Source organism: Protopterus annectens, chromosome 1.part1 (genome assembly GCF_019279795.1).
Source record: "Protopterus annectens isolate FY-2018-M chromosome 1.part1, PAN1.0, whole genome shotgun sequence".
NCBI classification, from domain to species: Eukaryota; Metazoa; Chordata; order Ceratodontiformes; family Protopteridae; genus Protopterus; species Protopterus annectens.
This window is the reverse complement of record NC_056726.1, coordinates 1,636,282,840-1,636,299,847: the sequence shown is the minus strand read 5'-3', so window position 1 is coordinate 1,636,299,847 and position 17,008 is coordinate 1,636,282,840.

The following is a 17,008-nucleotide window of genomic DNA, read 5'->3' as shown; positions in this document are numbered from 1 at the left end:
AGCTCAGTTGATATTGTTGGTTAAAGGTATGAGTGATAATCCAATAGATCTATCTTTATCTATTGGATTAGGAATTACTTTCATTCCATTACTTGTATTTGATACTTTAGAATTAATGTTTTATAGAAGTACTTTTTTAAAGCCTGACCAGAATTTTACCCTACTTATATTTAAAGAAGAAAGAACATTAAATTACACTCCCAAGTTTACACACATAAATATAACATCCAATGTTATCAGAGAATATGGTATAACTATTACAATCAAAGCAAACAAAAAAAGAAGCAAAACGTTTCTTCCAGCATTAACTTGAAATGGATTTAACATTCTTATCATTAAATACTAATGGCTTAAATAATGCAAATAAAAGATCAGACTTACTAAAATATTTAAATCTAAATAAGGCACAAGTAGTATTTCTCCAGCAAATGCATTTTAAGACTAATGATAGCTTTATTTGGAACCCTAAGGACTATACAGTGTTAGCTCAATCCTCCTATAGAACAAAGACAAAAGGAGTATCAATTCTCCAGAAGAAAAACATAATCACTCCAAAAGTTATTTATAAATATGAAGGCAAAGAAGATCTACTAGCATTTGTTATAATTAAATTTAATAACAGAATATGGACCTTAGCTAATCTATATTGGTTCCCAGGAATTGGCACAGGAATGGTTAAAAAACACCTAGATTTTATTTCCAACAATTATAAAGGAAATCTTATACTAGGAGACTTTAATTGTACCTTAGAAGCTTCTGAAACCACCAAGAAGTCTTTTTGCATAGCAACTATTTCAAAATCCTTAAAAAATGGATTGATTCATTTCATTTAATAGATACTTTTTAAAGTAAAAGATGATAAATCCTTATTATTTTCCCATAAAGACCATAGATTTGGAACACAAACCAAAATAGACAAATTATTCGTAGTTCAAGATTTACAAACAAAAATCTTCAACTTCCCAATAGTTCCATGCCCCTTCTCAGATCATGACTCTCTGATAATGAAGCTGCAAATAGAGTTTAAACCTTTAATCCTCTCAACTAGAATTCCATCATATATCACAAAAATTAAAGAATTCAGACCCTGGATGCTGTCAGAACTACAATTATTTCTTGAAATTAATAATACAACAGAAATCAGTAGAGTCATGGTTTGGGACTCATTAAAAGTGTATTTATTTGGTAAGACCCTTAGCTGGTACAAAAACAAAGTTAGAGAGTGGGAATCTGAATCATTAGACTTGCAAACCAGACTCTTGGCAACAAAATCTAAAAAAAAAATCAGAATTGTCCAGAAGTCAAAAAAAGAAATAGAAGTAATAAATAAAAAAATAATGAAATTCTAACACACAAAACTTGTCTAGCCTTGGAAAAATTAAAAATAAACTCATTAGCCACCTAGATAATTACATACCTTATCTGCAAGAATTAAAATACAATCTAAAGCAAATAACATTAGTAGTATATATCATGAAAAGAAAGGGTAAAAAGTATCAGCTATAGGAGACATCCTTGAAGCATTTTGGTTCCATTATGTGGAACACTTCAAAAAAGAAGATTTAGATACCAACCAAATACACTTAGTTACAAACCTTATCAATATAAAAAAATTCCCAAAAACTTAAAACTAGACCTACAAAAACCTATATCCTACAAAGAAATTGTCGACAAGATAAAAGAAAGTAAATCTAACAAAGCTCCATGGATAGATGGTATAATTATGGAAATTTACAAACTCTTCCCTTCAACAGTAATCTCCCTTTTTCATAAAACTTTACTAGAAGTCCAGTCAAAAGCAAAAATACCACCCTCATGGAAATATTTTCTCATAACACCAATTCTAAAAGATAATAAACCATCCGACCTTTGCACCTCATACAGGCCTATATCATTACTGAATAATGATTACAAAATATTCATGTCAATCCTAGCTAACAGAATGAAAATCCCACTTTCAAAGACAATTAATAATGATCAAACTAGATTTTTATATAACAGGCACACACATGATAATATTAAGAGGATACTTACTCTTATAGATTATGTGAATAAAGAAGATAGAGAAACACTTGTAATTGGTTTAGACATAGAAAAAGCCTTTGATTCCCTCAACTGGGAATATCTATTTAAAACTTTAGCATTATTTGAATTTCCTCCTCCCTTCATCTTATTACTAAAAACATATATATTAATAACTTAGCCTACATTAAATTACGTCCTTTCACCTCAGAATCTATATGTATAGCAAAAGGTACTAAACAAGGATGCGCCCTTTCTCCTATTTTATTTGCTTTGGCTATAGAAATAATTGCAGAAATAATACCCAATAATCCAAGGATAAAAGAAATAGAAGTCTATGACCAGTACATATCTAAAATAATGCTTTTTGCTGATGATATTTTATTAACCCTCTCAAACTCCAGAGAGTCATTAGGAGAGCTAGAAGAAGTAATAGAGAAATGTTATAAGATTTCAGGTCTATACTTTAATAGAGCAAAATCAAAATTTCTATTTTTAAATAAGAAAAAAGAACTTCAAGTTACAGATAAATCCATCATAGGAAAATAAGAACTTATGCTAAATTATTTAGGAATATTGTTATGCAAAAATATAAACAAAACAATATTAATAAATTATAAAAACATTATTGAAACAATAAAAATATATACAGAAAAGTGGAACAAAATTATATTAACTTTTGAAGACAGATTGTAATTAATAAAAATGGTCTTATGCCAAAAATACTATATGTAGCATAGCAATACAGTTAATTCCTGAAAGATACATTCTTAAAGAAATAAACTCATGTTTAATAAAATTTTTATGGTATCTCAAAAAGAATAGAGTAGCTCTAACTCATCACATTAGACCCTGGAAACAAGGAGGATTGAACTTCCCAGAAATAGAAACATATATAAAAGCATTTGTGCTTAAAACTACAATAGACTGGATAAACTCAAATTATTTTGCCAACTGGAAATAATTAACAATGGCTATATTAACAAATGAATTTAATCTGTTAAAAACATTTTTAATAGTAGACAAATCAAACAAACCCTGGTACATACTATGCATAAGTATACAATATAATATAACAAAATCTTCTAAAACAACACTGATTAATCATTACATCAATTCCTTTAGGAAACTTATCAATGTAAAGATAGATCTAAAACTTTGGTTTTACCTTTTAACCCCATTTACCATCACTAAGAACTTTCCTCACAAAATATATAGGGAAACAATAACCTCCTGGGAAGAAAATGGATTCGTATGCTGGTTTCAATGTGTAAATAAATTAAATGTTTTAGATATACATATGATAAAACTACTTAGAATATTCCAACACAGGACTGGTTAACCTTGCAAAGCATTCTAATGTACACAAGATTTATGCAGATTAATTAATAATTCCTCATTTAAAGATATTCCAAATCTAATAAGTTTCCTGTATGAATTTATATATAATAGTTGTGAAAAGAAAAATTCCATTTCAAATCTATATAAAGAGTTAATAACATATAAGACAATTCTCAAACCATCATACTGGCAGTTCTTAGCAAAAGGTCAGTCATTGCAGTTAACAGAAGTAATTAAAAGTAACATCTTACTATCAGTTAATTACACCTCTAACACACAGTACTGGAAAATATTTAACTAGAAATACTTACATAGAGCATTTTTAACACCAGATAGAATTAAAAAGATCAGTACTGCTACAAATGTTTTTTTTGCTGGAGGTGTGAAAAGTCAAATAAAGTAGACTGGATTCATATTTTTTATGAATGTAATAAAATTAAATCATATTGGAATGGAATCAATAATTTTTTACAAGCTTTATTTAATGACTCCTTTACCTTAACTAAAATATCGATAATACTAAATGTAAATGAAGGTCCCTACCTGAATAAGACAAATATGTATTTGCTGTGGACAATACTTGCTATATACAGGAAATGCGTAACCAGATGGTGGAAATCAAATACACCCCCAACCTTGGAAGAATTCTACACTTTACTGAAGACAACTGCATTGATGGAAATAAAAATCAAATAACTATGAATCTATCCCAGTCCATTAGTAAATTATCCTTGGAAGAAAGTTATATCTTTGTTGGACACTCTGCAATAATCAATATTGTACCTCTGATAATTGATCTGTTAATTCTATATTTAATAACATACAGTGTATATAATTGAAAGTCAGGCTATTGTAAATATTGTATATAGTTTAAAATAATATTTAAAAATATTATGTAAATGTTATTTTAATTGAAAATAAAAAAAACTATTTAAGAAGAAAAATAATTTGGGGAAGAATATGTTCATCTTTTATGGCTGGTTTAAACCAGGTTTGTGTGTTTATCAAGATACACTAGCTTGCCCCAAACCCCTTTATTCTGTTGCAATGATTTAAGTCTCCTTAGCTTGTCTTTGTATTGCCTGTGGTCCCTTTTAATATAACTAACCTCCCTTTGATGTAATAAAGTTTTTACTTCAATTTTTAGTTTATCCTACTGACTTACAAATGGATCCTGACTGCAGCTTAAATTTTTGAGTAAATTTTATAGACCTGCCTGACTATACTGTTGGATCTCTTGGTTCATATTTACTGTCCCAGACCTGGTTGTGCCAAGCTAATCATGTGGGCAATGACTTTTTGTACTAAGAAGGAATGTTCCTCCATGATCTAAATCCTGTCTAGCCTCATCCAGTCCTTGTACCTACCTGAGTAGAATGTAAAATCCTTACCTGATGGTACAGTTTTTAGTTATATCAAGGAGCCCAAATATTCATAGGTTCATAGGTGTGTACTAGGCTAATGGCCCTGGAGCCTTTACAAGCCTAGCTGATAAGATTACCCCTGGCATCATGCCACCCAACCTTAGTTCCCAGTGTGTCTGTCGAGTAGAGTCACTGGAGTGATCCCCATGGTGAATTTTCTATTTCCCATCCACTCATCAAGATTTCTCTTGAAGAGGGCCTATGAGGTGCTCTGTTTGACATGTATGGGAAGTCTATTCCATAGCATGGACAGTCTCTGGGTTATGAACCTGTCCCTCTGGCATGTTCTGTTGATTATGGTAATGAGTTTGAGGTCTCTGGAGTGTGTGGTGCGGAGGGATTGGGATTTCTTTAGATGTAGCATTTCTAACAGACCTGGGTCAGACATGGCTTTGTAAGTCAAGCAGAAATCACCCCTAAGTAGGCGATATGAGACAGAGAATAGTTGGAGTTTTGTTAGTCTGTCCATATAGGACAAGTGTTTAAGGCCTAGGATCCTCTTTGTGAGGTACTTTTGCGGCCTCTCCAGTTGTTGCAGGTGTTTAGTGAGGTACATGCCAAATGGGGAATTGTACTCAATGATTGGCCTAATGAGGGAAGAGTAGAGGGAGACAATGACCTCTTTCTTCCTGGATACAAAACCCTTAGTAATGAGATTTGCCACATAGAAGGACTTTCTGACCACAGTAGCAATGTGGTGGTCAAAAAAGAGGTTGCTGTCAGCCTGTGTTCCCAGATTTCTTATAGCTCCTTCTGTGTTCAGTGGACTACCATCAATGTGGTAATTCATGGAAACCAGGTTTTTCCCAAAGGGGATGATGACACATTTATTGGCATTGAGCTTAAGGCCATGGTTCTGACACCAGTCGTAGTGAGGCCTTTCTGTAGGATGTCAACATCACTTGGGGAATTAATAATAGCTCTCAACTTGCAATTGTCTGTGAACTCAGTCAGCCAGAATCCCTTCTTGTTGACTTGGACATCAGAGAAGTAGATACCAAACAGGAGAGGACCCAGGACTAAACCCTGTGAGACTCCATTTGTGACTGGTCAGCAGTCTGACATGGAGTCAGCTACTTTCACACTGTGGGTTCTATCTTATGAGCCAGTTTGCAACTCACCTAATGATATAGGGGTTGATGCATGGCTTAGTGAGTTTTTCTATGATTCCTGGGTGGGGAATGGTATCAAAGGCCTTGGCCAGATGAAGTCAGGCTGTATGAACCACCTTGCCTTCATCCACAGCTCTGGTGACTGACTCAAAGAAGTCGGCCAGGTTGAGCAGGCATGATCTGCCCTTCACAAAACCAAACTGTGTGGGATCCAGAGTTTGAAGATTCCCCTGTAGCCTTGTTTATTAGGTCCATGATGATGCATTCCATAGCTTTGCATATCAGACTCATCAGGCTAATGCGGCAATAGTTCCCAGGGTCTGTAGTCACTCCTCCTTTGTGGAGAGGGATGACTGTAGCTGTGTGCCATTTGGTAGAGTCAGAGCCTGAGGTGAGGCTGTGATTGAACTGGGCACACATGTGAGGTGCCAATTCTCTCTGTATTTCATGTAGAACACAGCCAGGGATATTGTTAGGTCTCATTAGAAGCTGTATTCTTGGCCTTGGACAGTGCTGTTTTAACTGTGCAGCAGTAATACTGGGTGCCTAGCAATCTACTGATATTGCAATTGGTCCTTTGGGGGAGGTAAAGTTGGCACGGAATCTGTCAGCCAGTATATTAGCAATATCTGTTAGCCAATATAGGCGGTACCATTGTGTAGTAGCTCAGAGCAAATCTGGGTATTGCCATGAAGATTCTTTACATAACTATGGAAGGCCTTGTGGTTGTCTTTACTATCTGCTGCAATTCTGTTTTCATAGCTAGCTTTAAAAGATTTGATGAGGGATCTCAACTTTTTGTTGAAGCTGATAAGGGAGTTTTTCCAGTCTTGGGACTTCACCTTATTCTGCATCAGGTTCCTCCTTCTGTTGTAGAGTTTGTTTATGGCAGGGGACCATGAGATTGGCTTCCTTTTTTTGGAGGAGAGCAACTTGATTCTATTGGGAATGGTGAGATCCATGCATTTGTGTATGTGTCCGTACAATGTACTGGTGTATGATTCAGCAGTCATGTAACTATTCTTCATTTCCATGGGTGCCATGAAGTTAGCCACCTCTGTTTTTAGGAGCCCAAAGTTAGCTTTGGCAAAGTTTTTCATGGTGGTTATCTTTGCAGAGGGGGTTGGTGGGGAGGGATGTGAATTTCCAAGATGATTAGTTTGTGGTCAGATCTAACCAGGGAGGAGTTGACTATTGGTGTAGAGCAATAGTCACCCATGTTAGCAATGACCAGGTCAAGGATGTTGCTACCTCTAGTGGGGGTAAGAACCAGCTGGTCCAGGGCATTAGAATTAATGAATTCCAGGAAACGGGCAAGTGTATTGGTACATGAATAGTAATCCAAGTTAATGGAGGGGTAGTTGAAGTCACCCAGTATGAAAGTGTTCGGTTGGACCCTAATATTCTCCAGGGTGCTTAGGAACATGGAGTGTGAGTATTGGGACATGGTTGGGGACCTATAGCAGGCTACAACCTGAATCACTGTCTTACCCAGTATTAGCTGCACCTGAAGAATCTTTGATGCATTATGTTAGGCTACTAGTTTGGAGGTGTGTGCATTCTGTATGAATATGGAAACACCACCACCTTTGGAGCTTCACTGCAAGTTCTGGGGCCGAAAGGTATTGAATGAGTTATAGCCTGGTAGTGCAGGGGTGCTTTCGGTTGCTTTGAACCAGGTCTCTGTTACAGCACAAAATGTTGATGTTCTTCATTTTAAGGAGTGCTTTGAGCTAGTGCATTTTGAGATTTAGACTTCTAGCATTCAGCAGCATGACCATCGGTTGCATTTGTTTGTAGCTGTTACAAACGTAATTTGGTCTTTGGAACACTACCTAAAAAAAAGGCACTATAGGGGTGGCAAGAGCCTTGGCCAGTATCCGTAAGCCCAGGGGTGACAGATGCAGGCCATCTCTGGCAACGTATCGAGGTTCTACAATAACTCTTCAGAAGTCTCCTTTCCCTCATTACCATTCAGTTCCTATGGCCTTCACCAACATTATTATTGCCCTGTGCCACATTCCATTCCCCAGCAACTATTAGCTTACCATGCAGGATGACTATTTAATAATTGATAGCTCTCATGCAGTCCCATCTTATTTGCAGAGAAATGTATATGGAGGCTAAAGTTATGCAAGATCCCTGTAAGTATCGACTTATCACTATATATCTAACCAGTATATCTATCTTGTCTTCTCCCACAATATGCGGGCAAGTTTTCTTCAATACAAATACAAACCCCTCTTTTCCTTGCCCCTCTGAAATATGGCAGCATAACCTTATCTGAAGACTTGTTTCAGTAAGTGCTAATGCTCTGGTTTCATCTGGTGTGTTTCTTGGAGCATAATGATTTGCGGACTGAGAACTATAATGTGCATTAATATTTTATCCATCTTGCATCTATCCTCTAGTCCATTCATACTCCAAGTAAAAAGTTTGATGCTCATGTGACAAATTGGCTAGCTGTACCTTCAGGAAGGTTTGCAGCTCTTTTTGCCATCTTATTATTTACATGACTTGCAAAGATGCATGTAACCTCAATAGCTCTCCTTTCTAAAGCACAGAAAAAAAGCAGCAACCCAGAGTCAGGACACAATTTCTATTTATTGAACTAAGCACTTTTGTCTTAGGCAATAATAAGACTTCTACAGATAACAAAATAGTAATGAAATAACAATAAATATACAGAAAACACACAGTCGTATGACAATACCAATTAACTTTTAAAGAAGTACACACACAACCTAAGAGATTTAACCTGAAAGAACATGTACATATATAAAATGAAAAATGGAAAATAAAGACGTTCTTAAAAATTTTCATTATCTACATAATGCCTTTAACTTTAAAATACATCCGATGAATGTCAATTAATTTTAATCCAGGCCATCCTACTGCTTTCAAATGCAAAATCCAATGTAATTCTCTTTTCTCCAACCACAACTGCCAAGGACCACCCCGAGGATGTTTGTTCACTTGCTCAATCACAATAAATTTGAAGTGGTGTTCAGGATATTCAGAAATGTGTCTAAAAAGTGCATTAGTCATTTTTTGCATTTAATTTCATAGGTATGTCCATATATACGATTTTTCAATTGACGTTCTCTCTTACCTGTATAAAATGCATGACATTATTGGCATAATGTCTCATAAACTACCCCCACAGAATTGCAATTAAACTTCCCATTAATTTTTAAATGGTATCCATTAATATCAAAGTATTCATCAATATTTAGTAATGGGCAATAGTGGCATTGTCCACATTTTGTCATCTGTTTAAGTTTGTTATTGTCACAAAGTTTAATAGAATTTTCTACAATACACTTCATGTTATAACCTCTCCTATATACAGTTTGAGTTTTTTTACATATGTTTGGTCTGATCATACAACCATCCATCAACACAGACCAGTTTTTAAAAATAAAATCACTAACTTGCATCCAATCAGCTGTAAACTGGGTGGTGAAAGATAACTTGAAATTGGGCATCCTATCCCCCCACTGTCATTCAAAATGGAATCACAGCTAGCAAGTTTCTGAGAGACATAGGTGTCCAATTTAACCAAGATAGGAACATAAAAGTCTAACATTTTCTTTTTACCACCTCTGCTTTGATTTCTTTTACAAACTCTACAGGATATTCCCTCTTAATAAACATGGTTTCTAACAAGTCACATTCACAAATAAAGTCTTCAAATAATGATACCATTCTGGCATCTCTTATGAATTGCCCCTTAACAACTGCTTTTCTCTGAACTCGAGGGTGGGAACTGCTAAAGTGTAAAAACAAGTTTGAATATGTGGGTTTCCTGAAAACAAATACTCCCATATTATTCATGCCATACTTCCAGATAATAAATAAATCATCCAAATACCTCAACTATACATCACAATCTTGGAAAAGTGAATGGCCAAAAAGGAACCTACGTTCCCATTTACACATAATAATGTTCACATATAGGGGACCACATGCCGCACCTATTGCGACACCCCTTTGCTGCAAAAATAATTGGTCATCAAAGTAAATTAAATTATTAGTCAATACAAGTTGCATCATTTCCACATATAAATTTACAATATCTTGTGGTACACCTTTCCTACACAAATATTCATGGAACCAGTTCAAGCCCACATCATGCAGTATAACTGAAAATAAATATTTGCCCTTTACAAACACACATTACAACATAACTCAGCTTCTTTTAGATTTACAATTATTGATGGTATTAAGTTTCAGGATGTGGACAAAGTTGTTTTTCATGATATCCTCAATAGGAAAGAAAAAAGTGGATAATCATGTCAGGTGCTCTTTTCTCACCTGGATTAAATGAGCATCTGTGATTGGATAATTGTATGTATTTTTTCTCTATATTATGTGGTTAGATTCATTTGAATGTCATTACACACTGATGAAGGTTTGTTAACTGAAACCGGTTTGTGTTTTTACACCTCAATAAATTTATTATTTTTGGTTGCTGACTGTTGTGCTGGCTTCTTGTATGAAGGATTCTCACTTTAAGCTGTGCACTTATTTCCATATGGGCATACTATTTGGTCTACATAATTCTGATTTACCAGACCCACGGGGTGGCCATAATTCAATTTCCTCTCCCTTATCAGCTCTGAATGTCGTACTGCTGGTGGGTCTAAAGGGGCAGTCCCTTCCTGTTCAACAGCATCATCAGTATTAATATATTCCCTGTTGGCATTGTTCTCATTTGCTGAGCTCACATAAACACCATGATGATGGCCCACTCCTGGGAAGAAGATAGTGAAGGATATGCTTTCTATGATGAATATTCAATACTGTCTCTTTCCAATTTCTTAACTTTATGAGCCTTAATTTCAAAATGTGATTGTCAATGCTTCTAAATAATTGGTGATACTCGACCTGGTATTGCTCAAAGAGCAAGTCTGTTGTTATAAGCACATCAAGTTCTTTGATTTCATTAATAAGTTCCTTAACCAGTTTAACATTGTATTTTCCTATTAGCTCCATATAACCACAGCCAAAGCAGTCAAACAGAGCCAGTAAATCCTGATGGAGGTGAAGAGTCCCCCCTCAACCCATTCAGGAACTTCCACATTTTTAAGCCTTTTGGTACCTGGTTCCATTTAATACATTCAACCAGGTATGCATTCTCTGTTTGAATTTTCCAAACTTTAAGCGGTTTGTAGTAATACAAGTTCAAATTATCCTTCAATGTTCTGTTCACTTGTTGAACCGTAGGTTGAATAAACACAATGCCTTGATGTAACCAATCCTCCAAACTAGAACTACCAAGCACCACATTAGCGATAGAAGCATTCCGAACACTCCCACCTCCTTGTGCTAAAGGCAAAGAATTATTCAAGCCATTATCAAGCCTGGAGGGCAGTTCAGGCAACAATCCAGTCCCAGTCCGAGTAGAAAAATGCTGGTGCACTTCAGTAGCTAGCAAATCCACTTTATGGGTGAGTTGTTGAATTAAACATGTTAACTCAACCACAGTTTTACCGGTAGTGTTCGGTTCAGTTTCAGAAAATAGTAGTGGCAATGCAGAAATGTGTCCAGAAATCATTGGAGTCAACAGTAACAAACCACAAAATTAAACTCCACAGACACTTTAAAACACAGAAAAAAAAGCAGCAACCTGAACATCAGGACACAATTCCAATTTATTCAACTAAGCTCTTTCGTCTTAGGCAATGATAAGACATCTTCAGATAACAAAATAATAATGAAACAACAATAAATATACAGAAAACACACAGTTGTCTGACAATACCAATTAACTTTTAAAGACGAACACACACAACCTAACAGATTTAACCTAAAAGAACATGTGCATATATAAAATGAAAAATAAAAATGTTCTTAAAAACTTTCATTATCTGCATAATGCCTTTAACTTTAAAATACATCCAGTAGATGCCAGTTCATTTAATCCAGGCCATCCCACTGCTATCAAACGCAAAATCCAATATCATTCTCTTTTCTCCAACCACAACTGCAAAGGACCACCACTAGGATGTTTATTCACTTGTTCAATCACAATAAATCTGAAGTGGTGTTCAGGATATTCAGAAATGTGTCTAAAAAGTGCATTAATCATCTTTTTGCTTTTAATTTCATAGGTATGTTCATATATACGATTTTTCAATTGACGTTCTGTCTTACCTATATAAAATGCATGATGCCATTAGCATAATGCCCCATAAAATACCCCCACACTATTTCAATTAAATTTCCCATTAATTTGTAAATGGTATCCATTAATATCAAAGTATTCACCAATATTTATTAATGGGCAATAGTGGCATTGTCCACATTTTGTCATCTGTTTAAGTTTGTTATTGTCACAAAGTTTAATAGAATTTTCTACAATACACTTCAAGTTATAACCTCTCATATATACAGTTTGAGTTTTTTATATATGTTTGGTCTGATCATACAATCATCCATCAACACAGACCAGTTTTTTAAAAATAACATCACTAACTTCCATCCAATCAGCTGTAAACTGGGTGGTGAAAGATAATTTGAAATTGGGCATTCTATTGTCCCTACTGTAATTCAAAATTGAATCACAGCTAGCAAGTTCCTGAGAAACATAGGTATCCATACATACACTTATGTATTGATTCGTGGGACTTTCTTGGGAAATGTAAGGTTAGGTTTGATGCCTCATTTGTGTTTATGACCATTGATGTTAAAGATTTATTTTCGGTTATACCACATGATGTGGGCTTGAATTGGTTCCATGAATATTTGTGTAGGAAAGGTGTACCTCAAAATAATGTTAATTTATATGTGGAAATGATATAACTTGTATTGACTAATAATTTCATTTACTTTGATGACCAATTATTTTTGCAACAAAGGGGTATCGTAATGGGTGCTGCATGTGGCCCCCTACAGTTTGTAAAGTTTGTTTTCATACAGATTATCATTCCCCATAAAGGAAAAATTGATTGTATGCATAGTCAACTTTAGGCCTCCAGATGGCAATGCAATCCTCTTTCAAGCAGCTGCTAAGGGAAACCATCAGAAAATGGTTCCCCTTGTCTCCAAGGCGCATGCTTAAATGAGGCTCATGCAAAATTGAAATATGTGTAGGTAAGTCACATAACCAGCCTGCTTTCCTAGAGGTATACCTACACATCCATACAAAGAATCAAAGGCTTTAAAGACACTCTAGTTATGATGGAATATACCTCCACAATACTGAAACATTTCCCAGTGAGACTGCTGTTAAAGAGTGACATTACTGGGATATTGCAGTATATCGTGAAATACCAGGCTTGTGATGCCAATAAATCTTAATGATCTTGTAACTTTAGCTACCAAAAAAGGCAAGTGGAGATGAATTCAGGCACTAAGTGTTACTATATTTAATATTACTTGACCTTCCTCACTGTCTTTCAACATAGCAAGCTTTTTGGTCCTTTTTGCCTTCAGACTAATTTCACCAGAACAATTTTAAGTCTAGAGAAATACTTAGGTACAGCAATCCAAACGTAACAAGAATATTAATCTCTGAAGTGCTTCTAAGATAAAAGCATTGAATTAAGATAAATTCTAGTCCTCTTGTAGTTCCTCAAGCTGAAGCTGGTCTGGTACTCTCACAGCTTCATCTGTTTATAGTGCCAGGGCAGGCATCTTCTTCATATGTTTGGCCTCTTCTTCTTTTTTACTTTTAGAAACTGGAGAAGGTTTGACAGGTGATCTCTCTTCTATGAGACTCCTTCAATGCTGATTCTCCTTCTTCAAGATCGCTTGGCTGTTGTTGATAGTCTCTCCGCATTTGCAGGTAGTTGCTCAGCTTCAGTTTGCTCTGAGTCCAGGAAGACCATAACTCCATTGGAAAGAAGACTTTATAGATTGCATCTTGAATCTTAGTCCAGCCCTCCAACACTTTCTGAATATTGATAGAAAATTGTTCCTCTTAATTCTCGTTGGAAGGGAGAGGTCATTATCCATAAATACCCTCATGCTATCAATTTGCAACCATTACCCCTTGACCACAAATGCGTACGTGGCCCTTCCTTTAGTGAATAACACTAGCACTTGATAAAGATGGGTTGTGGAGTTTATTCTCTGCTTCTATGGGGGGATACCAGTCCAGGTACTTATCTGTCACTTCATAAAGGCTGGACAGTCAGAGCCTTCTATACCAGTTGGGATATTTGCAAGTCTCATGTTCTCTCTAATAGGTCTGTCATCAAGGACTGTCAGCTTATCACAATGTTTTTCTTCTTTGAAGTCATCCAGTCTCACCACCCTGGTCACTTATTGATTTTTTTATATATCTTGTATTACTACATTATGAGTATTTAAGTTACCCTCCATCTGTTCAATATGCTTTTTTTTTTCTTTGTCATGCAGTAACGTGCCAGTAACCTTTATATTTTTTTATCCTTCTTATTGTGGTTTTCACAAAAGTGAGCAATTGAGATATTTCTCCCTCTTAAGCCATTGCTCTAGCTGATGTTTAGCCCCTGCTGTGCTTGAAACATGCTGGGACCGGGTATTCCTGCTCTTTCTTTACACCTTGGTTTTTGTTTTTTCTGCCTCTTTTCCTTCTCTTTAGGTAGCATTTGCTCAAGCAGACATTTCTGATCATAACATCTATAGAATTTTATTACATTTGACTAGTGAAAAGCATTGTTTTCACAACTATTCTGGAGGTAGATTTAAGAATCCTGTCCTAGTGGGTCTCCATCAAATGTGCTTGTTTGGGTAGATCATTTAGTATAGTCACTAAGAAGTTTTTGCGTTACGAAAGGAAGAATGAATTTGGTGCTGAATTAGTTGCTGCTTTAACTGTAATGGCTAGTAATGTTTTTAGTAGTTTCCAAAACTGTTTATGGTAAGTTGATTTTTATCATACTTACATGGCTTTAGTTTATTTTCTTCTGCGCTGTTTTCTGATGTTTAAAGATGTTTAGTATAGACATCCATTTTTCCTGCTTTCTGTGTAAGATTTTTTCCCCATGAGACAGTCTTCAATGCTTTTGTTATTTCAGGGCACAGATGTTTCCTAAGATATCAAGTGATTTGTAGGTATAGCTCTTGTATGTAGGAAAGCTGATATAGCAGGAGTGAGAAAGATAAATTAGAATGTGTTTATGCATAAAGATGGTCACAAATGATGCTCTTTGGTGAGTTACAAAGGCCTGTTTCTTTGGATTCTGGTACAGATCTACCTAAAACTAGTTTGAGGAATGTTTGTATGTCATGATGTCACGGTTGCTTAAAGAGTTGGGCAGAAAGATGACTATGAAGCAGCATTGTGACAGGTTATTTAAGATAAGATAGAGAAGTGAGCTTTTACTTCACGTGTGATTTGGTCTGTTTGCATTCCTTAATAGCTGTTCTAACCCCATCAGTGCAAGTCAATGATTTAGTTGTGATTAAAGAGGCAATGATATTATTATTGAAGTCCCCTGCAATAGTGGTGTTTTGTTTGAGGGTTTGGTATAAATGGTAAGGTCATCAGCTGATAGAAACAAGGTACATGGCTGCCAGCTTTGTAGCTCAGGGGTTAGAGCACTGGTCTAGCAAACCAGAAATCATGAATTCATATCTCATCAAGGCCTCTACCCTTCCTTTCAGTATCATTTAGGACAGTGAGCTAAGGCTGATATTTCCTGGGTCAAGGGGGCAGAGTTCAGAGCTGTTCTCCCCCTTTGCAATCTTGGACAGGGGCAATTAGGTGCTGGTTTTAGTGTGTGCTTGAACAAGACACCCTTGGGAACACGAGTTGAACTTGGCTAGGTTTGTAAGGACCCTGGAGTCATTAGCCTACTAACCTCCTATGATCCTATGATCCTATGACAATCACAGTACAGATTTGTTATTCATTCTTCCAGTACACATATGGAAATGGATGGGGGAATGTAAACTCTGCCATGTACACTTTGGTATTGTTGTCTAAGGTCAGCTTAGCTGTAATTCATATCTAGCTTTATGTCATTTTTAAAGAGTAGAAAAAACTTTTCTCCTGCCGTTTTCTTTGTCTGTTATCAGAAGTCATTATGCAGTATTGTCTAATACATGTATATGGAAAAATATCTTAAGTCAACTTTTGGTTACAGATAGTATGCAAAGTATTTCATGGAGTAACCATGCTTCCAGTGTGGTCTGCTTATTGTTGATACTATTAAGACTAATCAGATCAAGTTATAGGTACATTGATTAGCTAGAAATGGAACTGGTTGCAACTTGTTTGTCTTGGTATGGGCATTGGTTGTGGCACGTGTGGATGAAGTGGAGTCATTAGTCGTATCCTGTAAAGATACAGTGAGACCAGAATTTAGATAAATGTTGACTGAAAGTGTGATTTAAATTAAGGTAAGATGTAATTTGCTTAGTAAATTTTTAGTATTAAACATGCATCCATGTGGTGTTGTAGAAGAACAAATTGTGCCTGGTATTGTTTTGGTGAGATGGAAGTTACTTTACCAAGTAGTTTCTCAAAGTGATTGTGAGGTTTTATGGTAAAATAATGACTGAAAGCTTTTACAGTAGAAAGGGGGGATTAATTTGTTGTTTGGTATTGACATATTTTGATATAAAAGAAAAGACTCAGAAAGGTATAAAGCTGACAGAAGTAAGGTAATAGTAGTTAATGGGTGGCACTTTGAGGCAATGAGCTGCAGTGTCCCCTTACAGCAAGAGTTCAGTGCCAAGGTACTTTCCATCCAGAGTATGTATGTTCTCCATGTGTTTGTTTCCTCCTGGTACTCCGGTTTCCTCCTATATCTCAAAGATTTGCCTTAGGAGGAGAGGTAACTCTAAATTGATGCATTGTTACTACGGGTAAACTGTAATCAAGCTGTGCAAGTAAGACCCCTTTCCCAACAGCCATTTTTCCTGCTGGTGAGAGGAAGTGGGGGATACAAGCTTGTGTATTTTTGATTTGGTTGACTTGATGTGGGACTGGAAGTTGAGATTTAGGTCAAACTACACCCCAAAGAATTTGAAGTCTGAGGTCATTTCAAAAGAATCATGGTTGTTCTATCACTCTGAATGCTACGGTCTGGAACTTGACAGGGTTCAACCGTAACAACTGACTCTTGTGACACACGAACAAAAAAATGCAGAGTAGCTAAGTGTTTTTCTAGA